The following is a 27,047-nucleotide window of genomic DNA, read 5'->3' as shown; positions in this document are numbered from 1 at the left end:
CCCCGTAAATTTAACCCTCCGACTTGTTATCGTGTTGTGTGCTGTGAGTCTATTGACACTTCTAACCCTACGTCGAGAATTGGGTTTGATTGATTCCCAAACAAGGTAAATCCCGCGGGAAATGATACCGGGGAGCAATACCTCCAGAGAGTCCGTAGAATCCACTCGAAAATCCTCACGCTCGTTATTCCTAGCCACAACCAGTCAATGAGGCGCGGTGCTGGTGCGGAACACATCATAAGATGGAATAAGATAACTTCAACTCCTGCGGGTGGGATATGAGATGAAGCTCTTCTGACAGGGCGTGAAGACTTGTGGGTGGTAGTAGATCTATTGCGGAAGTTTACATTGCACTCACACCACGATCCTTTTGACGACCCTTCAATCAGTGATCGAAGTTTGCGGCGCGGAGGAGTTCGAATAGTACCTAAACAGGATATTTCCTTGCTCGAGGCAAAGCAAAAAGGAAATAAACGCGGGATGAGGCGTGACTGTAGAAACAAATATTGCCAATTCTATTCCATCAAACATGGACCTGGCTGAGGAAGAACAAAGTGTATCAGAGTATTCGACAGTATAAAAAACAATGTAGAACGAAACATCCTCCCTTGAATGAAACAAAAATCGAGGAATATCGAACACACGAGGGCTGGGTGGTGTCTAGGAAGAAAAATGGCTGCTGATATGCGCAAAAATATATTACTAAAAAAATGCGAAATCTTCGGTTCTACAGACTTCGACGAGAGAAAACTGAACGACGGGAGGAGGTGAGTTTGCCTTTGAAATATGAAAATAATATTCTCTCCTCCTTAACTATGTTATCTCCCAACGACTTTTGAGCTGACAGACCATGTTCCATACTGCTGTCATTTGAATCGAAGAAAGAATGCATTCTGTTTTTCCTTTTTCAATAAGTTTCCATCAACCCACACAACCCCACAACCGGTAGCAGTGTTATGGTAACAACTCTTTTCTCAACCCAATTCCCAATCAACGTCAAACGCGTACATTTGCTGACCTCTTATACTCTTTTATACGCTTTTAATGCTGCTACAACAACTGCGATTGCAACACTTGTACAGACATTTGCAAAGGAAGCGAACCTGTCAATAACTTCCGCTTCAGTTCATGCCGTTTAAGAACTGCGCTACAATGTTGCACCGCGGGTACAAGCAAAAGAGTGGTCATGTGTCTTATTATTGATGAATCATTGCCCAAGCAGACGCTATATTGATGCGGTGGGGTTGGGTTGGCACGCATCATAATAATAATAAACGATGTACCATGATCAATTCTCCATCAATTGGGTTGCATCTTGGGAGGTACACACAGAGCGAAAAACGAGGCACTATGAATATTGAACACAAACCGAGAGACATATCGCTCCGTTTGAGAGTTTCGCTCAATTATGCTCCTCTGTCGTCTGTGTATGGGGAGGCGGTCAACTAATGATTAATTAACTAATTGATACTTGCACGAGTTGAAGTATTTGCATACGATACTTACTGTGTATCTTGTGTATCTATGCAGTTAGTTCATGAGAGAAGCACTTCAATTACCAAGTTGAGGTAAAACGATTCAATCAATCGGCCAGAACGAAGATGATGAGATGATGAGTGAGAAGATTGCATCCTTCACTTTATCTAAACTTGTTCCATTCTATTGTTTGTCCGTTCAACAGAACGTTGTGTTCTAGCAGCAACTAGCAATACTCTTAACCAATCGCTTAAAGCAGGTTTTTTATGCTAACTGGAGTGCAAAACTTCATTCAATTTAAACAACGAATGAGCCCGAACGGAGCATCGATTTCGTTCGAGTTTATTGCTGAATACGAGAGCACTGTTTCGTACCTGGAAGAGAAGGATTATATTGAAACGAGTTGAAGCCTGATCCACCGCCAGGATGCACAGAGTTCAACGTTCCAGCAGTTCGGAAGGAAGTGCAGTACTTGTCAACGACATTCCCAGCCACTCCTCCGATAGACATCTTTAATTTCGAGAGATCTGTGCCGGCAGACACACAGTCTACACTCAATTATTTCTCGCAACGACGCTAGACACGACCTCCGATACAGCGAGAAATAGAAGGGGAGGGGAGAGAGAAAGATCAGCAGCCCGGAAGCTGTGCAATTTTTCGCTGTCGATTTTTCGCTTCCTTCGAGTCCTCGAGACACCGTATCCTTCCCGTAGATGACGAACGCTAGAGGTAGAGTGAGCGCGCTACGGTTTCACGGTTCACGGCAAGTGCATTCGGATGGATGCATTTCCCACGGGAGTAACGGTGGAGCGCGCTGGAGGTTGGAGCACGGACGGACTGAAACCGTCCTCCTGATTGCAAGATACAATCATCAGGACGACTTTAACACACGTTGCTAGCTACCCGCCCGGATTACGGGTTCTCTTCTGCATGGGTATTTCCTCGCTGCAAGTAGCAGCGCAAAGGAGTTATATTTTCCCAGACAGGAAGAGGGGACAGGGGACAACGGAATGAAAAATGAATTATAAATATTGTACCGTGAGCAGGGAGTCGCCGTGTGCTTTTTGCTCGCTGTTTTGTTTTGTCAGCCTGTGCCTGATTGCGCTCATTGTTTGAAGAGCACACTTTTCGGATGGCAGAGGCAAGTTCGCAAATGTTTATTCAAAAATTTAATGATGGTACGATTATTCGTGATGTCCAATCAGTTATGCTGAATAACAAGGTAGCAGAGTAAGAGAAAGAAAAAAATTGAACATGAACATTGATAAAATGTTCATTTTAAACTCTGTAGGCATTAAAATAGTCCAAGAGTTCTTCAGAAGTAGGACTTTTCAACAGGCCTTTTGTTTTTAGAATCTGTTCTTGCTTTTTAAGTTCTAATCACGATTTTATAAGTATTCATTAATAGAGCACTTCCAGCATAAAATAAAATAGCTTCCACCCTGACGTCTCAAATGCGGACGAAACCAACAGGAAAACATAAAACACCTCGATCGACCGGCACATCCACCAAAAAACTTTGAGCCATAACGCACACACAGACGCCCTCTATCGGTTAGTTAAATATCTAACGAACCTGTGCAGCTTTGAAGCAGCATTGTGTCTTCACCGACTGCTGCTAGTTACCCCCGGGGTTTCCCGGTACCATACTGTCATGTTTTATGTTCCAGCCTACACACCCCGGGCGGCGGGCGCGTTCGTGTGCCGGTTGAATTTTCGCTCCGCACCGGGTTTTATGGGCTTTTCTCGCTTTATGTTCTCGCATTTCAATTCCACCCCGACGACGACGACTCCCGGAATGGTCTCATTAATTTTTCCTTAACACTTTTCTGTCCCTCACCTTATCTTCCCCACCCTCCTCTGGCCTAGCTGGGAGCAGCTCCCGATTAAGTCCGCAAAGGTGGCGCTCTCATCCTCTCGGTTTCTCAACTTTATTGTTCATTCCTGCTCTTCTTTTTTGTGCATCATGCGATACACCCACCCCGCTTTCTGAAGGCCTAAACGACATAAAATTCTATCTTACTTCATTTCGAACGATTGCTCGCTTTGCGCACACTAAACCACTGCTAACAAATTCATTGCCGGCGTAGCAGCCGGCCAGCGAACGGTGGTTGAAGCTCTTCGTGGAACCAGCGGCAAGGATCAGAATCAGGATACACGGTGCAAATTTACGCACACAGCAATCATCCCATGTACCGGGGCGCGTCTGCCAGACAGCATCCTCAGGCGAGAAAAACAAGGAAAACCACACCGGCTGGAGGTTAAGGTTTACTTTTATTATCTGCCCTCTAACTCCAAAATATGTGTTTTTTTTTTTTTTTTTGTGTGGTGCCGGTATCATACGAACAGTAGCGAGTGCTCGGAACACTTCCAAAATACTGAGAAATTCGCTACTGTTACGTCCTCCACGTCTCACACTGTGGTGACTTTATTGACCTTGGGTTGGTTTTGTTTGTTATTTTGACACCCAAGTCCGCTGAGCAAGGAGGAGCAGGTCGTCGATTTTCCATGAAGTATTTTAATGGGTAACATCCGTACCTGGTACGAAGTGGTTGTAAATTAAATATACAATTCAAACATCCTGTCCGATTCGTGTGTTATAAATACTTTTTATAGTTGATTTTTTTTTGTTATTTAGGCATTTAGGAATATTGAAATCAAGCTTAACACATTACCAAGCTGTTAAATGTTAAACTTTAATAAAAGTTCCTAACTTTTAATAGTCCCCGATGATGTCCCAATGATTATTATGAACTTCCAAAGTGCAACAATATAACATATTCTAGCTCTGATGCCTTATGGCACAATTGTTTAGGATAGTTGTGTGATATCATGTGAATAAATTGCCATTTTGTATAGTGTACCTACATCAAAGTGTCAAATGTACCAGAAGACATTACAAAACTGAACAAAACATTTAAAAATGATAAAATTCACATTGAATACCGTTATTACTTTAAGCCTTCAGTTAAACCCCAAACCTAACATTTGCCAACGCGACTCGATCCGTACATTGTGCAGGAAATACGCTTTCGAGCGACCGTAACATTGTTGCCCGCGTACACACACGTATGTTTGCATCTGGACCGGGAGGATTTAATGACGTACACATTGCATTCTTGCGTTCAGCAAACAAAACTATCCACCCTCCCTACTATTCGGCTATAAACAGAATACATTAAACGCACTGACAATGCGTTCAGCGCAACAAAAAAAACCTCAACCGACACCCGCACAACTCCCGGGGCATTGTATTCAGCGCTCGAAGGAGAAGACACGTCTCCGGCTGGGGATTTACGGACAAGTCAACATCATAATCGCGTCTCCCTGGAGCAATGTGCACCATATCCCATTGGAACACACGGTCCAAAAACTCTCCCCAACACCTTGCACACGCATCCTCCTTTAAACGCGTCTCGATGGCGAAAATGTTGCCTCCAGAGTTCACCACGTCGCGGACGCGCGAGCATTAGAGAGCCAAAAGAGCAGCGCATTTCACCCGGCCAATAAAAAGTGCTTTAAAATTACCAAGTAAACATCATTAATGCGCGTTCAGCGTTCCCCGGGACGCATCGGTCCGGAAATCCTGCAGCTGCTTCTGCTGGTTCGGGCGGCTACTTACACGACACCGCGAATGCCATGCTTCCGATGGACGTTGCGGGGCCCCCACACACACACACACACTCCGGGGGTTAAATCGGGAAGCGAACACACCCAGCAGGGGGGGAAGAACGGGCGGCTCGCTACCTCCCCATCGTCAACAAACTAGTCGCGCAGCGGCAACTAAAGAGCTAAAGAGCGAGGTTCGCGGCACATCCAAAGCGTTCGCGTTCCTTTTGAACTAGGCTATAGTTTGCGGGTACGGTCTCGGGGTAGGGACCATTGTGTTGCGGTGGTGTGTTCTCGCAATCGTTTTGCAGGCGACGTTAAATTACATCTAAACAACAATGTTAGGAAAGTTGTACTAGATCGTTTTGCGAGCAGTTGGGTATCACAGTATGATATCCGGGCTACCAGGAAGAAGTCTGAGAGCTCGTGCTACGAAATCGCCTTTCCCCACTGGGTAATGTTTGGAGAAATGGAACTAAACTGTGTCGAGCTGGAAGGTTTTACAGATGTGCCTGCAATGCATGAAGCAAAAATAGGGATCCAATGTTTTCCAATGCTGCAAAGATATGCAGCATGAGAGACTTTCTTTCCCCAACGCGGACTACATTCACAAGCGAACCTGTGAAACTATTTCAGCCTTCCTGGGAGACGAATTTGTTCTCACCAGACACTCTGTATTTTGGAGGAACACAGTTGTGTGACGGACTCGCTTTAAAGTCTTCCTTTGGCCGTAATTGCCGCCCCAAAACGGATCGATAGCGAAACCCGAGACGCAAAGGATACGGCCAAAAGTCATTTCACTTTTGCAGACTGCGCTTCACAGACAACTAGCCTCCCTTTTTCCTTTTCCCATACACACACACACACACACACAACCAGGGGTATAATTCTTACCATAACACGAGACTCCTCCCGCCCAGCAGCGTCGCAACGCGCGCGCTGGGCAAGAAACAATCTTCCCGGCAAACGTCTGCACTTGCTAGATGTTTTCTACCAACCCCGCAATTTCTACCTCCTCCATACACTTCAAATCCTTTCGGAACCAAGGACCAGAAGAAGAAAACGTAGCAAAAATCATTTCCGCCCGTAGCATCATAGCCCGTCGCACTGGCCGGCTCTGCCCTGTGCAGACAAAATTCGCCACAAATGGAGTTTATAGCTTTTGTCAGCTTTTTTCCGGTCCCGTGCGCCACACGGACATTGCTCGTTTGACAACCCTTTTGTAACGGGGTGGCGATTCGCCGCTGTTCGGATGGGGAGTGTAAAACTGGAGACGTCGGTAAAATGTCCTGCGAACACTGGCTCGGCAGGAAAACGTCTCAACAGCATATCTCTGGGGACGGTTGCTCCGTTCTTCTGTCTTTCGTTTGCTTCTTTGGAAAGGTCGTGAATGTCTGCCGTGTTTGGAAGGCTTATAGCTTTTGACAAGGATACGCGCTGACTTTGAGAAGTAACGACTTGGCAAGTAATGTTTTTTGAAGGACGTTAGAAATAGTTTTCTGCATTGGTTTGATAAGTTTAGTCCAAAGAAAATGTTGCCAAGAAAAGTAGTAGGATAACATGCGAATCTAAATTTAAATGTAATACTTTTAGCAGAAAATGCTCAAATTTAATTTGATGCGTTTAGCCCTTTTGATTTGTTATCAAAAACAATTTCCCCTGCCCAATTCGATCATTAAACAGTTCTCGGAATCCGTAATTATTAATACGCAACTCAATAGCCTTTGATCGATTAATAAATGATTTCAACATTTGTGTCCTTCAATCATAAAAAAAAATCCACATCAACCTGAACCGCGTCTAATTCAACACGTCCGCAGCAACCCCTATTTGCTACCACCCTCGTGACCTGATGTCCTTAGAAAAATATAAAATATACCCTCCCTCCCGCATCTAATTGGTTCGCCCAAAAACAAGCAACCCCGCGCCGGCAGCAACACCTGGACGCAGCCGAATGTCCTTTTTCCATTTAAATTCCCATTTGAAACGCAAACATCCTATTACCGGTGCTGGTTCCGCGAGCAAACAAAGAAACATGCCCTAGGGGGTCCCGCTGTGTGTTCGCTCTCGCTCTTCTCCTACCCACACATAGCACAAATGTGAGGGCAGTGACCTTTTGACAGCTGAAATGGTTCCCGGGTCGTACAGTGGCGAAGGAGAGCGGCGTTTGAGGGTTCAACAAAGTGCCTCGACATTTCACACTCAGGACACCATCACTAGCGGTCACATAGGCATTGCCGACGCGTGACGCGTTCACCTTGACGTTTGTTGGAAGGTCCTTTTTACTGTGTTTGCTCGTTCCGTTCCGTTCCAGTGCGTTCGAAGCTTGCACAGGTTTTTAGTTACATCGGTCCTTGATGGGTTTGCTCATATATCCAACTGAAAATAGTTTGCCGTTGGGGAAAACTTACCTAAAAGGAAAGAAAAAGAAAACATAATTAGAAAATGGTTTTAAGTAATGGAAGGAATTATTGTGAGCATGAGACCCTAATGATATTGTAAAAAGAAATGAGGTATTAGAGACATGTAATTGTGGAAAAAGGACTTTTTCCACTTTTTTCGAGATATCGGGTTCGAAGGACCATTATTTTATCCCTTAACAATAGGCGAAGTTTCCCGTATCTTCGTTAGTAGCTTTGATGGCATTTTTGCAATTTTCGATACTAATGCCCACGTGAGTTCTTCCTCAATTCTCCCATTCTTTAATCCATCATTTCTGTGTCGTGTCACATTTAATCAGCGGTGCCAATAGATCCGCGTACGCCACATGACGACATACCAAAAAAACCAGCCGTGTTGACTAATCAAATATTTGATTTGTAAAGCATGTGAGCAGGAATCTTTGGGGGAGCAACTTCAATATAATACATATGAGAAAAGGCGTTCACCAAATGTTGGAAGCACAATTCAATGAAATGAGAAAAAAATTCACCACTTTCTGTGTATCCCCTTCTTTCGGAGTTAGACACACATTCTGATATGAAAAGATTACCATCAAAAAAACATAGCCCATGAGCGGGAGGGAGAAAAAATCACAAAACCTCGAAAACCCAGCTGGCAATTGTCTGTTCAAGAGGAAAAAATCGATTACGTGCGTTAAATATTCACAGACGGATGACTTCATCCCGATAACGCTTGGGGGGGGAGGTAGGCTCGGAACGGAAACCCATCAGCAACCACAGGGCCGTCGCTGCGCCGCATATGTGTGGTTTTCCCGAGGTACGGGAACATTAAAATTGCGTGCAAAAAAGTGTTATTATTGAAGGGCTGGGCCAGAATGGAGCTTCCTTGCCATTCACAGCGCAGGGGAGCATCTTGATTATGTCCTGCCTACGCACTAACCCCGTACGCTCGATTTGTCACGTTTTTGTGAAACGTGTTTGATATTTAAAGCCAGAATCCGTAGAGTACGATGCTCAGAGTGATGAGCTAAGACACCTATTATCGCCAGAGCTCGTATCCCGCAGTGTTGTGGATGCCATCAGGATGTCATCGTAAACGTCCGCATCATCATCATCATCATTATGATTTATGTGGTTGCCCATCTACCAAAAACGCCACACTCGAGACACGCACATGGCACCACGCACAATGTTAAGGACGAAGGGCTTTTCTTCGTTGGCTTTACTTGAGCACCAACTTCTTACAATACAGGAAGCTTCAGCGTGCTACGTGGTCCGTCATGCATGTAACGCAAAGGTGCCTTATGTAAGCAACATCTTAAAGAGCAAAATTTCATCACGAAATACCAACCATTCCATCCACGGTAGCGAGAAGTTCCAACAAGGTTGCGTAATTTCTGTAAAGCGATATAATGTCACTTCCGTAGAATAAAATCATCCCCGCGGAAGTTCAAACATGTGAGCGAAGAATTTAATTTCGCACTAAAAGGTAAACATGAATATCCCTTGCGTGGAGTGATGTAACAATATGTAATCCTATTTCATATTAAAATGTCCACACGAACGTTAGCACCAATGCGATTCTCCAAAAATAATAATACATTCTACGGAACTATAGCTACACCTAAACTCATCATTATCGCATTATTCCACACGTGGACAATGCTGCGACAACGTACGCGATTGAAGTGGTTTCCTTGTATATATTTTCTAATATCCGGGGATATTCAATTTAATAAAACGTGCAAAAATATCATTCCACGAAAATAAAACGTGCAAAAATATATCAATGCGCCATTATGGTCATAAATCCATCAACCGTCCATCTGCATCTGCCCGAAAGAAAATAACCCGAAAACCAGTAGAACTGTCGTAATCCTCTTTAACGTCCTAAACAAACATCAACCATATTCTCGCGGACGCGAGAAGCCTTGCCCCTCACACGGTTCAAACAGCACACCCAAAAACCATAGTGTGCGTATCATAGGCTATTTATCTTTCTTATCTTGCCAGAGTCAGAAATAGCACATTCCGAACACACCTGAAGGCGGCAGACGAATAATCACATTTTTCACGAAATTGGTTGCGGCAGCGCGAGCAACACACATCGAAAATGGTTCATGATAACGATGATGGTCGAGAGGTAATGCCCGACGGTTGGGGTTTCAGAACATAAGAAAGGAAAAAAGCGGTCAAAAATAAACATTATTTCTCGCACGACCGTCAGCCACGCCACAAATCGAGGAGACATGTACCGATGCATAAAATACCTATAAAATTCATCCAGATAAATCGGATACAGACCCGCGTGTTACGGTCAAATCAGGCGGAACTACCATGAAAAGCGTAAACCCATCGCAAATGTTGGCCCTTTTTGCCCATCTGCTCTTTTTCTGCACATTCGTCGTCCTTGTTCGTTCGGGCCACTCTTGACATTGGCGAACTGGAAAAAAAAATCTCAGACGGAAACGTACGCATTTTGGCCGTCTGCGGAATGTGGCGTGTATATATCCGACTTCACGCTACTGTTCGCTCTGTCACACGCATCATTGCAGCAATGGGGATGAAATTGGGAAAATAATCCAGCACACGTTCGGTGGCTCAACATGACGGTAGAGCAGCCGACGACGCCTTCGCATCCTAAGTTACTGGACACATTAATTCTACTTGTTGCTGCAGAAGCATTAGACAGAACCAAGAGTTGAAACACCAGCACTGACAGAGTCTGAGAGGAATAATTACCAGCGAGGTCTGCGTCAAAAACGCTAACTCCCACGCGCACGTCCACACCAGGACGTGGACGAAGATGGAGTTCACACGAGCTCAGAAACATTGCCCTGTTTTTGTCCCTCCTCTACTTGACCGGATATTTCAAACGAATGGGCCCATGTGAAGGATTAGATGTTGGGGATTAGTTTCTCTTTCCTTTCTATTTTGTTTTTTTGTGTGTGTTAGTGTTATGCATCCTTTTCAACCTATCTGGTTCGAATCTGGTTCCACCAATGAACCCCCGAAGGGGCTAAAATGCTTATTTTCTTGTCGGCATTGCTTCACATTCGATGGCACGATCGCCCCGATTACCCAGACACACGAAGACGGCACAACACAATCCCGCCGCGCCGTGTCACGTTATCTTGCATCTCAGGATGGGCCCACCGTAGGTGTCGTGTGGACGAGTTTTAGGGCATAAACAAGCGGATTTAACCTTCACCCTCCAGAGAAGAACCTTTTTTTTCGTAGCTTGCTTTCGGAACAGGCGGGAGAAGGAAGAAAACCAACAAGAAAAGGACACAGACATACGCAAAGACCACGGATATTTCCAAACAAAAATCCTAAATTTTGGGTCTCGTGTGCGTGGGATATAATCTTTCTTTTTGCCTGTTTCAGATTTTTTTTTCTACAAAATCTAGGGATTGGCGTTGATTGTTGGGACCGATAGCGGATGTACAGGCAGTCCTTTATCGGAATCTTTCACTGGTCTGATGGACGCTCTATCGATCTAAATTAAATGCACCTCAGGCCATTTCGTTGATTACCATCACACCGCACACAAGAAAATTTTAGTCCTTCGAACCGGATTCAATAAGAATGCAATCTCGATTTATCTCGTTTTGCACGAAATTGGGCAATCAATATCGTCTTCAGATCTGTAACGAGTTTTGTTAAGTATCTTTCAGTTTTGTTATAGAGATATTTCAAAATTTGGATAGGCTAACAAAGTCCTAATAAGTCCGTTTTATTTATTGACAAAGAAAGCATGAATAAAATATGTTCCTTTGGACATTCGGACCAAACCCCATATAACGACAACGTACATTAGCGATTCCCACGCTAATAGGTCCACGATAGTATCAACGACTTCTTGCCCGTCACATCTTTGTTAGCGCACCATTAGTAGCCTTCTTCAGACGTAAATTGAATAAAGGTTGGAAATTATACATCCAGCTGCTGACGATGAAACGCTTGCAAAAAAGAATTACCCAGTCAATAGAGTGGAGAAGTTCAAGAGCGCAGCACAATCGTGCCTTCCCGGACAGAATCTAGTGCAATGCTAAAAGATCACTTTGAAAAGACCAGTTATGACATACAGCAGGGAAAAGCACTTGCGCGGGATCCCAAATGGGATGTGTTGAAGCATTTCTTTAATTCCATCCGAACAGCGAGCCGACCGCTTTGCCTTTCCTTTCGTCCCTCAGCTCGGCTTAAAGTGTATTCCGCCACCACCAGCATCTTTGTTGGGCGCAAGCGCACACACACCAGAGGCTGCCGCCGTCACTGCCAACCGGCGGATATATAATCTTCAGATTTATTAGCTCAAAAGGAGAACACAGCACGGCCCGCGGGTCGGCAGATCCCATTGAAACGTACTGTGCGCTTAGTTGTTTTCCCCCCATTGGCTACCCAGAAGCCCAGAAGCGCAACAGGGAAAATCCTACCCACTTTCATCTAATGCTTCCACATCCAATCTGCCGAAAGAAATGTAATGCACCACACACACACACACACACACACAACCATTGTCTGTAGAGATCGCGGACACATGCAACGGGAAGAAAGGAGTGCCTGGCGGTATGTCATTATTGCCACCCGGATCTCGGACATGCGACGAAACCAAAGCAATGGAAGAAATCAATTTAATTCAATTATTCCCATTTTTCTATCGGCTGCCGTAGCTGCTGCCCGGAATCGCAGACGACTCTCAGGGGCAATACGTTTGACCCGAGAAGAAGGAGAAGAAGAGCCTTCTCTAGAGGTTCGACTCACACACTAACAGATCCGGCGGAAGTGAAAGAAAGCATACGTCCGCCAGTTAGCCCCGGAAGCGAGTCTCGGACACCTTCCAGAAGTGGTCCGGCTTTTACAAAGTTAGTCTCTTTGTCCTTCCCATTCCATCAGGCCAGAGGGGAAATAAGTGCGTTGGCGGACTAAACATCTGATCCGACGACTTCTTCCTATTGCGCTCCTCCTTTTCTCCTGACTTCAGCTTTCATTACGTGTTCGATTTCACGATCCCGCAACTCCCTCTTTCTATCAGCACTCGCGGGACGTTAGGGTTTTTCTTATCACAAGAACACCCGTCCCCTCTACCCATCTTACAGGCGCGTTTCGTTTTTTGTTTGGTCCCGCGATGATTTTGACACAACTTCCGGACCAATTGGAGAGTCCCACGTCCTTTAGCCCCCTCGCGTAATCTGGACGATGACAGATTTCCGCTCCTGGTCACCCAAACACCGATGCGGTTCAAAAGCAATTCGTGCCCATTTCCGTCCCATCTCTCAAGGGGGGATAATTCCACAGGGAATATATGGGAGCAGCTAGCTGTGGACATCATCACAGGCACAGCAATAAGAGAAGCAACCGAAGAAAAAACACAAGAAGATTGAACTGTCGGAAGTTCACGTTTAATAAGCATGCCAGTGGCAAACAACATCGGCCACATGAGAGCATTTAGATTAGAGCATTTGGATATTGCATAAACTTCAATATTCTAGTCTTTTTAGGTATAGCATAGAGACATCTTCCAATAGTGGTCATAGTCATAGAATCAGCAAAAAACAGTCAATTTTGGGGAATTCACCAGGATTTTTATGGTTGGATACTCATAACTCACATGTTACATTAAAAAGTATTCCAAACAAGTACCCATGCACCATGATCTCAATTATTAAATTTAGACAGGAAAAATAGAAACTTTACTCGATGTTCAAAATTTGCTATTATGCCCTAAGAAGACCCATTATGCAGTATTGCTATCTGAAGGATTAAGTCCGCAATGAATTATATGTATTGTATTTAAGTTTTTCCGTAATAACCCATGGCTGAGCATAAGTGGAAAGGGATAAGCTTCCTTTCGCTAGAGACACCATTTCCAAGTAGAGCAAAAAAGATAGTAGCTTTGCAAAAATACGTCTTCACAGCCCGTTCCATCGCCACAACCACTCATAAGACACAGAACACGTTTTGAATCATAAAAACGAACAAAGTCAGCGCGAACACCACCAAAAACGGAGCCTCCACCAACCACATCATCCTGTCAACGTTTGTCTGTGTGTCGGAAAGTTAAATACCAAAAGGTTATGTTTTCGTCCGCTCTCAAGCCACTACCCCTTTCGGTGCGAGACACACCACACCGCAGAGAGCAAACCTATCCTTCCGGCATTATTGCGTTCTTGTATCGCATTAGCTTTATTACCGTGGCGAACCAATTACGGCAAACTGACGTGGAAAACCCCGGCAGACACACACACGCACACACACACATGCACTGGCACGCTACTTTCTTTTAGCCGAACATAATGCACGAAACATCGCACACGCACATCAGACCAAGCACTGGAGGTGGGGGCCCCACTCGTATTTTCTTCTACGAGCGATCCAAGAGCGATAGGGATAGAAGAAAACTTTTCCCACATGTTTCATTTCAGCTTTTGCTTTCATGGAACTGGCAACAAGGGCGAACCAAAAAAAAAAAAAAAGAAGCTCTCCTGGTATCACATTTCACCCATAAGAAAGCCAGTGTCCTGTACGGTTTTTGCAGAGGACAATAGGAATCTTTTCAGACCAAAAAGGAAAACATGCTGCCAAATAACACAGCCAATCACGGATGCCTCGAATTAGGACGATATGGCGGCCCCAAATGGCAACTCGAGACGCAACTGGTATTAATCCGTCACGAGGACAATACCGGCACGACAGCGGAAAGTCATCAACGGTGCCAAGGTTGGGAATGATAAAAACGTGAACATAAAGGGAGGCCCGCCATAAAGCAAAATCTTTTCCAAGGAAAGATAAGCATCGTTCGGTGGCAAAGGACATTAGTAGGACTTGTCTGGACGATTGGTGGAGTCTAAGCTATTTCTGAAGAGGACATGACGGTTAAAGCATGACTCTTTTCGATAGTTCAATATGTATCATATCAACACAAACTCATACCAAAAATATTGTTTCATCAACTTCCGGACGGTATTCATCGGCAACTGTTGATAAGCTGGTGTGTCATCGGCTTTGGAGTTGGTCATCAAAACGGTGACAAATACTTCCGATTCTATTCAAAGAATATCATTAACCAATTGAATCCGTCATCCGATGGGCGCCACCGTCCCCGACGTTTTATATTTTATTACACAGTACCCTTCTCCTCCTCCTCCTCCTCCAGTGACATTTGAATCATCCGGTAATAAACACACTGCCGGCTGCTGAATCACTTTGTGCGGTACGTGCGAAATTTCCTACTCGCTGCGCTTACAGAATACATTATGACAACGACTCATCATCTAACGACGGTGGCTAGAGGAGAAAATGATGCACGTGATTCACATTCGAGCGGGACGAGCCTAAGCCGCCACACACTAAGTGGCTCGATTTGTTTTACAACCCCGTGGCGGACTCCTCAAAAACTTTCCGGTGGGGCACGGCACAACTTCGCTACTTCGACTTACAAATTTTCGGCACACTGGAGGAGAGAAGATGGGAATGCATAATTTAGTTAAGCCCAATTTTAACACCATCCTCTCGCCGCGAAGATTCGCCCAATTATCGCACCGATCGTCACAGCGAGCACACACACACACAGGCTCACTAATGATGATCTAATTTTGTTATCATAGTATAGTGCCCCACTAGGGTGGCGCGTTAGAGTTTTCCGCTCTCTATCTTTTCTTGGGTGGGTTCCGTTCAGGGAGGGTTTCCGATTATTAAAAGCCATCACAAACTAATCGGTAGCGGCAGATAGGTTGGAAAATAGGTTAAGAAGATGATGATTAATTTTGAGAATTATTAATTACCGCTTGGATCAACATTTAAAGATCTGGAAGATATTTATTTAATTTGCCATAGTTTTCAAATAAAAATAGTATCTATTTATTGATTTCATGATTCATTCTCATTCAATATTGTTTCCGTCAATTCGAACTCTTTGTGATAAGCTCTTAATCGTAGCAAAAATGGGGGATGGGAAGCAAATTCGCCTTCTAAATGTTGTCTAAATTCCACCCGTGTTTGGATGGTTTCATCCTCTAAACGCTCGGTCATAGTGCACCATTTACTAGCGCACTCGTAAAGGCATACAAAACCTTCCCCTTAGCATTGGAAAAGCTCGACTCTGTTGAAGGGAAAACCCGCATTACTTTAGGAGTAAGCAAACAAAAATGCTGCAACGCCAAAACCACACCAAAACACACCAACTCGGCTTCGTTGTTCCTCTCGTTCACACACTCGTGTCGAAAAATTGCAGAAAATTGAAAAAAAAAACACATAACAAATAAGAAGACGAGAAAAAAAACTGGAACCGAAAAAAACAACGAAAACTCATCGCAATTTACCCCACCTGTACTCTTCTCCTCACCGTTTTGTTTTTGCAGTACCACTCCGTGCGCGCTGCTGCTGTACATTTGTAGAGCGGAAAAACGGAAAAAACGCTGTTGTATGGCGAAGCGTGAAAAATGTTGGACTTTGTGTCTGTTGCCGAGAAGAGGGAGAGAGGATTATGGGGGATGCTATTATCAGCGAGATGAGGCGGGGGTATTGCAGTGAAACGCAACTACAATCAGTCGGCTTCTCCTCTTCGCTCGCGTTTGCTCCGCACGGCCAGATTGGCGGACTGAAAAGATGAAGGATGATGATTTCACAACATTTCTCTCTGTGTTGCAAGCAAACCGCAAGCCCGCCAAGCGAACGAGCCGAACCCAAATAACGGGGGCGAATATACACACACACGAACAGAGACGATATAGTACGGCGGGTTTTTTTTTTGTGCCGAGCCTCATCAACCCCCTTTGGCAGCGGCTACACGGAAAGTGAAAACTAACCTCTCTCGAACGAAACAGCCGCTACCTACACTGCCACCATGCCTCACACTGCAGAAGCTGCTGGCTGGTTTGGTTATTAGTTATCAAAATTTCTCCACCAGAGAGCGCCAACACTTTTTTTCCACCCTTCATACCGTTTTCCTCTGCTGCACGGATGGTTCGTGCGCTTTTCCGTGCGTAACACAACGCTAACGAGGGGAAAAATTTTGCGGTGTTACAAGAGCCAAGAGCCATGGAACGGTAATGTGCGGCACGAGGGGTTGGGAAAGTACATCGCCAAGAGGGAAAAAAGGGTTGGTGCAGGTGCGGGAAGCGCGTTTTTGAACATAAAAATAGTAATTAGATAAAATAAATTATCTGATAATGCATATGTAGCTTGACCATTAGGCATGGGGTTCAGCTTTTAGGAGTTGGATGCCAATTTTGGAACATTTGTGGACAGTATTCAACCCAATATAAAGAGAAAGTAAAATTTGTTTAATCTTAGCAACAAATAACAATATATAGAGTAGAACAAAAATCAAATTAAACTGTTCTAATTATGAATAAGTCCTAAATGACTCCGATATTTAGCAATGGCATGTTTTGATGCCTATTGTGATTACAACCAATGATAGGGATTTTACAAAACCAACTAGTTTCACTATAAGGAATTTGGCAAATTGAATCAGACAATGCAAATGTCAAAATCCAATAGGACAAAACGGAAATGTCAATTCTGGATGTGGAAAATATGACTAGTTTGATGAACATTCCACTGGCCCACAGTGAAAAATTCAAAGCTGCCATTAACCAAGAGTTGACAAGACCTTGATGACTTCAAGCACACCTTACGTTTAGTCCAACCTCACCAACATATCGTAGTAATCGATCAGTATATGGGGTTGTCGTATCAAAAACTATGACACACGTTAAAATCCCCTCACAGAATCCAACCGAATTCGAATTGTATTCTTTATTTCCAACCAACTGAGGACTTTAGCCCATTAGCCCTTTATACTGCTACACTCCTTCCAAATCCAAAGTTGAATAACTCAAATGCACTTCTTTCGTTTCAAAATATAACAACAAACATATTAAAAAAATGCTTCTCATAACCTCAACATTCAACATGGAAATAGCAAAATAGTACATCATTCCCCACCCAACGGAAGGTCAACATACTGACACGCACACCCAAATCATCAAATAAATTGCTTTTGGATACGCTTTTCCATTCCAAACCCAATCGACCGAATTATAAGATCAACACATTCCACCACCACCAACACCACGACGACACACACCACACGAAAGGATTACCCCCAAATAAAACAAAGGGCGAAAATTAGGTACGACACACACTCGACCCCGAATAGGTTGGTTGGGGAAAATTGTGTTCTCTTTTCGGGAGGGCGCAGGGGACACCTCCCCTTGTACCGCAAAAAGGATTCCTCGGGGTCTGTGTGTACGTGCGTCCTGCAAATCAAACGACCCAAACACACACACACACACACACACCAAAAAGGTTGCACACACGGAGAGGCAAAATAGCAACCAAAATACCGAGACAAATAAATTGTTCAACATCATTGCTGGGGCGACATATGTGGTGCGCTAGACATAACACACTGGCACGTTTTGGGATTCTCGTTCGCAACGGGGTTTTGCTGATCTCCCATTCAGTGGCCGTGCTCGAGGAGCAGACCCACACTATACATGGTAGCTTACACCAAAGGAAAACCCTTAATATTTGAACACGCATAAAGCAATTTTGTGCTTTGTATTTTTTTCTGGGATTTCTTGCTTACTGCTATAAATATTTGCACCACTGTATCCACTGCGAGAGACCTTCGCTCCGTCCGGGCGCGACATCCGCAATGGAAAATTTACATGCTATATCCTATCAGATTCAGACCCAGACTGGCCTTGAACCTGACCCTAATGTATTTTTTCCCCTGCCTCACACACCCATCACGTCTGGAGTGAGAATCTAATAATTTTCCCAATTCTGTCCCTTCGACTGCCTCCCTAGGTTAGCCCCATTCCTCCGCGCTGGCTGTTGGTCACGGACGATTGGTAGAGCGAATGGGCGGCGACCGTACACACACGCCGACAGCTTCACACCACCACCACCCTGTTGTCGGCTAATACTCGAGTTAACGGACCGAAATCTCTCTAGAGATCGATATAATTAAATTACTCTGCCAGCCCAGACAAAGTGTGTTGTGTTTTTCATGAGGGTTATTTTCTGTGCTGTTCGCAGTCGCTTTGCTTCAAAGACCGAACACAAAGACAAGTACAAGTTCTTTGGTACGAGAAACTCGTGCTCTGAAACAAGGATTTCCTGGAGCGCAAAAACTAATAATAAAGGACCGCACAAACAATCGACTGTTAACCTCACCTTTTTCCTGAAGTTTATGATGCCTAGCGGGCGCAGAGCTAGAAATCACCGTGGAGAAAGTAAGTGTGGTCAATAACATATTATGCTATCCCTCTTTTTTTTTTTTGAATCGCTTTCCAGATCCACGCAAAATAAAAGCGATAGGATGCGCGAAATACCAACCACAAAAAATCCCATTAAAGTTCCGCGAAGGATAAAACAATTAGAACAACTTCGCAATTTTTGGAGAAGAGTCCTCGGAGAGGGCCTAAATCTCCAGGCGCCAAACCCCGTTGCAGGAAGGGGTTCAGCAGTTCGCAAAATCGACCTTTTCAAAAAGATTGCACATAAATCATAACCCTTTTGTGGCTAAATTGGGGTGTAGGCAAATGCAGAGCATGAACAAAAAATCTACAGCGATGTGCAATACATTTTTTTAATGACCCATATCACCACGCAAAAAAAAACCACAATTAACTCCTCGAAATGAACCACATACCAACTGCGCGATAAGGTTTTAGGGCGACGCCGGTACCCCTTTCTAATCCGTTTCGTTCGTTTTATAAATCAAACTTATTAAAAAAGAAAGCAAAAACATCTTGAAATTGGCTACCAATTAGTTAATCTTAAATGACAGGCTTGCGAAGGAGCCGAAACGATAACCTTAACCTTTTCACCAGACTGGCAAGGAACAAACTTAGGACAACGAAAGCGATGAGTTAACGACTCATCACATTGGCGCTGGGAGATTGTTTCGTCTATCGCGACTAGAGGTTGTTAAACGCTTGTGTTGAGCTGGCAGAAAATGTTGTATCAACAGTTGCTTCTTTTTCGCTGCTACAATCTTTCGAACCATTTAATTAATGCCTGATAATGAAAGTTCTGATAAGACTATGGACGGACTAAGCATCAATTTTGCAATTTTCTTCATCACAAATCTTAGTACAATATGTAACTATATGGCATTAATAGTTAAATATGAAACTGAAACAACATGAATCGCAATTATACATAGCTCATAAATCCCTAACTATATGATAATACCTACAACACCTAATAAATTACTCAGACAACTAAGTTTCCCGGTTAAAAAATTCAATATTTGTCGTCAGTTTTAAAAATTCCCAAACATATCGCTAACTTCAACAAGGAACAAACATTATTAATGAATAGAACACACAGTAAAAGATCCAATCAGATTCCGGATACTGTTGCATAATGGAAGAAGCATACCACACACAAACTATTCACAATCCTGTGCCTACCAGTTACTACAAGAGAAAGAACCGGGAAAGCTCATACCAGCCCATCATCATTACGATTATTTATTATCATCCCTCCTCATCGGGATCAACATTATCACTCCGGGGTCCGGGGACGCAGGCGGCATCTAACAACCCGAAGACTCTGTTGCCCGTGCCTATATATATGGAGGGGCATTAAGAAGTGTCATCTCCTTCGCAGCACGATCGTTTCCGTCCGGACAACATACACAATCGCACTAATGGTTGGTTCCGCCTGGTAAGCAGATCCGGTTAATGATTTTCACGCCACACCAAAACCGGAGGGTGTGTAGGGTGAGAAAAGCGGGACATGAGGATGGACAGAATGGAAGAACAAGAAACATACAAGGGGAACTAGGAATCACAAGCAGAGGAAGTGCCCACCAGCAAAAGCGGGACCGAACTTTGACTAATAACAAATTTGTGGCCAGCCGATAGCTCACTGCGGGTATCATCTCCCTGACGCCTGTGCTCGGAGGCTTTTGGCTCTAACGAATGCCCCCGCGTGCCGTTCGCCAAACGCCGGTGGTGGTTTACCATCAATTGTGTGATAGGCAATTAATCAAACCATACCCACATCCGAGCGATGCATTTCAGGACGCGGAAGCGTACAACGGTGAGGGCACACCAGTATGGTTTGACAAATAGTCATCCACTCCCGGCAATGGTGGCACAGGCACAATAAAAAGGACAGCACATGTTTGCCGCACGATCCATCGATGAGGTACGAACGATCTAAGGGAGCAGGAGATCCCGGCAAACCCGGCTCAAATAACACACAGAAACTGATGAGAGATTTGTGGCTGTTGGAAAAGCAAAGCATCCACCAATGGCTAAGTACGCCGAGGCTTCATAATGCTCCGAGAGGTGCAGAATGATGCAGGAGGAACAAAAACATCGTTGAAATTTGAAGCTGATGTACCACAAGCATAACCACTCAAGTCAAAGCGTCAGTTTTACAGCAAATGAACTAGAATAATTTTAATATTCAACCAATTTTCTATAAGCTGAATGCATAACTACTCTAGGTGATTTGCTAGTCAGTATTTATAATGACAAGAGTTAAAACAATCATCGTGGCTTATCTTTTGAAACAGTTATTCAACTCATGAATTGATTAATTCACTGTGATTCAGATATCAGTCGACGTAGAGAGTTAAATGTGAATAATTCTTCAACTTTTCAAACAGTTCCTGAACTCCAGATGGGTTTGATTCATAGGGTGGAGCTACTGGTAGCTGTAGAAAGCTAAGTAACTGATCTATATAAAACTTTCGCAGAATTTACTTAACACAATAATCATTTAATTTACCCAGACAGAGCTATAGGGCGGCATTGGGAGTTAAATCACTCGTCGAGATTAGCCTGTCTAATAGATTAAATGATTTAACTCACATTCAGTGAGTTGCTTCTCGCTCATTCCAGCTCAGTATGCCAGATTTGTCTAATTCCTGCGGCTTGGGACCTCTCTTGAGCGTAAAACGCTATTGCGTCGCATTTCATTCATGATCATTCCGAGAATCATTCAATGAAAGGTTCTAAACAGTAGCGTGGCGCGGTCGTTGTACGTTATATTTATCTCGCTAATGGTGCATTGCCGCTGACGCGTTGCAGCTATTTTTTGTGTGTGCAACAACGTGAGTAAGTTCCTTATCAAGAACCACCATGAATCATTCGCGCTCAACGGCTATGGAAGGAGGGGGCATGACGAATGTTTGATTACGCTTTGCGCTTATCGCTTTTCGAACTAACCGCCGCTCCGTACCCGCTCAAACTATTGTACAACAAGCAGAACAAAGCCAGCAAAAACTTTCCATGGCATTTCTTTGTTTCTTACACGAACTCAAAAACACAAACACGAAACAATTAACGAAACAAATCCCCAAAGGTCTAGGTCACACCCTTACACCAAGAGCAAAACGTAATCAGAAAGGAGAACCAGAGCCGCCCAGCCGTAAGCTTCGTCACTTGTCCCGAGACGAACACTTTAATCCCCTATACATCAGCCTCTAAACCCCTGTGACGACGATGATGATGATGGTAATCCAATCTCAGCTGCCGCTATATCAGAGCCGCGGGTCGGTGATAATTGATTGATTTGATTCAATTATACACAAAGCCGGTCCCCGCCCGGGGAAGAGTTTGCCGGTCAATCCTGGTCACGGCACCAGCAAATGTCTTGGGACGAGACTAATCCAGTGTCCGACTGGGGAAGAGGAGAGCATTGCCCAGACATCACATTGTGCAGAAGGAAGCGTACCCAGAGCAAGCTTACCCAGTAGGCTGCATGTAGCGCACCGGACACTAATCTGATCCGACGACTTCTAAGCTCTCGGAAGATGGACAGCATGATGAGGAGCGTGAAGACTCCCGGGGGCGGTGTGTTGATTATGCGTGCGATGTAACGGTCCATTAGGGCGCGTCCTTGGCCGTACTACAACACAGTCTGCGTTGTAAGTGATGTGCAAAAAAGGATTGCAACTTATGGAAGTTGATTTTCTAGCTAATGACAGTAGAGTTACTTCTTCATTCCATGGAATTCTTGTTGGATACATAATATTGTTGAAGTTGGATTCTAGAGTATCTTAAGGTTAATCATGCGTCAAAAAAATAGCACAAACCTCGAAAACACAATATTAAATTAATCATCAACCACCGCCTAAACTGCTCTTCAACCGACATTCCTTACCGTTGGCTGACAAACAAGGAAGAGTTCTACATTCCTAACATTCCAACGCCGGAACCAAGTGCGCATTTGTCTACTACCCGAACGTCGCCACCATAATTCTTGCTAGGCTCAACGAAGCTCGCGCACGCCCTGCATATGAGTGAAATATTAAAACGCTTGTCGATGACAATATAGACAGCTTCTCAAGCTGAGCTGATGAGCAATCGCACGCGACACTCGTTCGATAATGCTGCGTCGATAGCATTCGGTATGCACCGCGTTGCCCCCTCCGTCGATTGTCGTTCTCAATTACACAATACCTTAACGACTCCTCACTCCGCAGTTGCATTGATTTATTTGGTGGATTGCAAAGACATGTTCCTTCCCGCAACACAATAGGAGGCACTTGCGGGCATTGTTTGCTCTGCACTTGCTTGTCGCTACTCAATCTGCGGTCGCGGCTATAAAGTGGGTCTGCTATGCTAGCTTGCAGTTCACCCTGGAGGACCGAAGAAATCCGTTGCAGTCACACACTTGCGCTCGAAATATTGCAACGCCTAATTGCATCGTCGACACGCCAAACACGACAAACACACACACCCTGTGGGGTGTGAAGCAGCGAGATACAACCATTCAGCAACGCTGGCGCATCATATCGGGTGGTGTCTCTAAATCAATGATTCACACACAGAAGGCCGCTTGGAAGCGAAATAATGCACCGGTAAATGATAAACGTGGCTAAAGCTTCAATATTTTTTTTTTTGTTCGCTTTCAGTTGTACCCATGAAATCACCCGGGGCTCGAGATGGACTTTATCACCGGAAATAATGACTTCCCGCTTGCGCGCGTGTTACCGTCGATCGTTACCACTTGTGCTACGGGTTACAGAGCCGTGAACGGTAAATTGCGTTACAATTTTATTTTTCGTCAGTGTCAAATGGGTTCCATTTAACAAGCAAAAAAAAAGCGTTTTTAGAGTTTTTTTCCAATCGTTAAGGTACGGTTGAGCGTTTCCCATTACTCATCAGCGCGCCCGCCCTTACACAAAAATAGCTGCCGTATGTACATTTCCATAATAAATCAATTTTTCACTTTCACCTCACGGAGAAGAAGCTTTCATCAATGGATCGTCATGTTTAGCAGTAAATCTTCATTTCAAATGTGTAAAAAAGACCATTTTTGTAAGGGTCATAAAAGTGAGCACAGTAAACACATAAACGCAACAACAAGAGCAACAACAAAAAATAGGAATCATGCGGCGTATAAAATGTAAACTCCCTATTGGGTGTGTCCCAATGAATTTTGATAACCAATAAACACCATGGGTAAACTCAACTGAATCATTTCAGTTTAATGATACGGTGCTTCGTTTACAAATCTGTACAAACACCTTCAAACAATTTTGGGATAGATGGTATCGCTACACGAACCTTTCGAGGAGAAATCAATTCCCCTGAGAAGAGTGAGAAATTGGACGTCAAGGGTAAGTGAGACCCGATGGACTAAGTGTAAGTAATCGATTTCTTCATTTCCAATTAAGAAAAAACCAACATCTCCAAGTCCTTAGGTGTATTGGTGTCCTTAAATGAAAGTTTGAGGTATAACATATCAAAGAGGAGGAAACTGAAACCTCTTTCCTGTCACTGTGATGCATAACACACATTTTCCCCCCTTCTATCACACCCTCACAACTATCGCAACCTCACAACCAACAAACAAAAACTAACACAAACAAGCAAAAGACGACAGCCAAGCCTCAACAATCATTCAGGGAAAATGAACGCTCTCCCCCGAGTTGCCGTCATCTTTGCATGACGGGGTACGTGCGTTCTTTTCTTGCATTCAATAAAACGGTTTTCTCAAGATCAAGATCGTTTCCGTTTCCATCCCACCCAGCCCCCGCAACAAACACGAGTCGGTTGCATTTTTTGGTTTCGTTTTCGGCTGTCAAAAAATTGAAAACGTCCCGCGAAACGAACAAAAAAACCTGCCCACCACTCACACAGAACACAGAGCTGACAGATTCAACGTCGTCTTGCCTGTCTGGCTTTGTGAGCGCTAACGCCTTCCACATGAGATTCTGACTTGCTGTTGCATTTGCTAGCAAGCTATCATTATGGCGCAAGGCGCATCATCTCAATTGACGAACTGCAGTCATCTGAGAATGTGAAGCGAGAACCCCATGCATGCATCTCAACCCTCCGATCTCATATACTCTGATATGTGTTTTTTGAGCTCGAGGCTATCCTGGGGTAAAGAGGAAATCAACCTCGTGATGTGAAATCACTTCACTTGTCAACAATCGCGCGAGGTTAAGGCACAGATATAAATCACTTGATATCTCGACCGGCGGATCGATTTACACGCCAAAGCGGGGGTATCTCTGGGCCCACCAATAACGCGCGCCCGTTAATTTGATAATGATTGCGGTTATTTAAGGCCAATTTGAAATCGAACTCGTTAATTCGATTTCGAGCATACTGGAGAGGCATGCAAAATGATCTCAATTTTTTTGGTATCTACAAAACAAAACTGTTGGACAGAGTTCAGTTTTTGGAACTATTCCTGCGGCCAAACACGATAATTATACATTTGCAGACATTTGAATTTGCGCGCGAGAAATCAGTGTCGCTCATAAAACGTCTGCTAAAATGCTTCACATTGCAAGCGTCTCTTCCTCCCACCAAAATTCCTAACCCTTCCTCCTCTTCGCGGCCCAAATGTTCGCCCAAAGACTTCGTTTTTAAAGATGGCGCACAGGCCGGCCGTACCAAAATCGTCCAAACAAGATGCAAAGAGAAGCACCACCAAAAAGGGAAACGAGCCTTCCCAAAAGTACCAAAACCTCAAAACCTCCGCAACGGAGCCAAGCTCACATGTGCAGTGCACGTGTTGCCGATAGCGTTGCGTTTACACTTTTTCCACCCCACGCCAAAAGGGTATGTGTACGCACACACACATCAGTTCTACTTCTGCTTGTTATCGTCTTCTTTCCCTTGGGAAGACTTTGGACATTCTTTCCTCCCCTTCGTCGTTCGTCGATGTAACCGCCCAACCGTTCGGGGCAACTTGTTTTAACCGCCAACATCCTGTTCAGAGAATCCTTTCCAATACGCACAAACGCTTCTCCCATCCCACCGAAGAATATCAGAGGCAAAGACAGAGTTCAGAACGTCACACAGAGAGTTCAAAATCTTGAGCGTACCAACTTTTTACTTGTCCGCCTGCTGTTGTGCATTGCCGTGGTGTCCCTTTTTTCTTTCGTTCGACATAAAACATGAATCATAAATGTTTGCACACCCGAAAGGAAAGAAAACTGTATCATAAACCAAGCGCACATCAGAGGCTTGTCACTTCTTCGCGTAGTTGTCGTACACACATCGTTCTCCCAACCGGTACCAAAGGGGCACACAAATGAAGCGGTAAAAGAGGGATGCTAAGAAAAGACGCACACACATGCTCCGCGCGCCGTGCCCTTTTTGTTCGGCTTGCTCTTCAAGATGTCGAGCAATGAAGGTTTTTTTTTTGTGTTGGCGAAAAGTTTATATCATCCAGGGCAGGGAATATTGTCCGCGTGTGTGCCTCCAGCCCAAAGGCCAACGCAAGCAACCTGCGCGCTTCGTTTCCGAAGTGATAAAAACATGATTTACGATTATGGATTCTTGGTGCGTATGACAAATTTTGGAGAGCATACACGCACACCCAAAAAAAACCTCCCGACATCCGATAACTCTATCAGTGATGAGATGGGTTATGAATTCTCGAGAACCTTTTCCCAGGAGGAAGCCATAGCAATTGGAAGAGTGCCTTCTTTTGGCACAAGCATGTCATTCCAAGCAATATTACTGGGGATATACAAATTCTGACAGTTTGGGTAACTATTTCTAGATACTGGGTTCGGTGATCAAGTCCTAAAATTTGATTAATGTTTCCAGACATTTGCCAAATCTTTCCCCGCTTGTTCATATCTTCAGACAAAATCAAACAGATACTTCCACCGCAGACTACTATTTGCTCGAGTTACGGACCAACTCTCCACACAATGCATCATCATCACAACATCTCCAACCCAACTCCCTCAAGTGCTTCCAATCATCTAGATCAGTCAGCGATCGGGGTAAAACTGATCAAGTGGAACAACACAAAGCACAATGCGGAAAAGAAACCCTTCGGTGCTCGTAAATTCGACACTCAAAAATCATCAAATTCACGCTTCAGCGATGTCGAGATAGAATAGGGCCGATAAGCCGATGTCCAATTTAGTGTCTAGAACCAGGGCCTGTATCATGTCTCAATAAACAAGCAAACGGGACCAGGGAAGCAGCAGTGTCGCACATCATTTCCCATTCCCTTGGGTATATAATTTTGCACCCAAGGAAAAATGCAAAAGAAGTGCAAAAAAAAATGCTGGAATTCACTCGGGAATTAGAGGCTTTTTCG

The 27,047-nt window shown here is 44.3% G+C and overlaps 1 protein-coding gene across 1 annotated transcript in view; it reads right to left on the bottom strand.

Annotated features, from left to right (window-relative positions):
- The window catches only part of LOC120961545 (synaptic vesicle membrane protein VAT-1 homolog-like), a 68,050-nt gene that overhangs the window by 17,720 nt on the left and 23,283 nt on the right, over positions 1-27,047 (bottom strand). The gene's annotated exons all lie outside the window — the stretch shown is intronic.

This window comes from Anopheles coluzzii, chromosome 2 (assembly GCF_943734685.1).
Source record: "Anopheles coluzzii chromosome 2, AcolN3, whole genome shotgun sequence".
NCBI lineage: Eukaryota > Metazoa > Arthropoda > Insecta > Diptera > Culicidae > Anopheles > Anopheles coluzzii.
The sequence above is the reverse complement of the archived record's forward strand: the minus strand, read 5'-3'. Positions and strand labels throughout refer to the sequence as shown.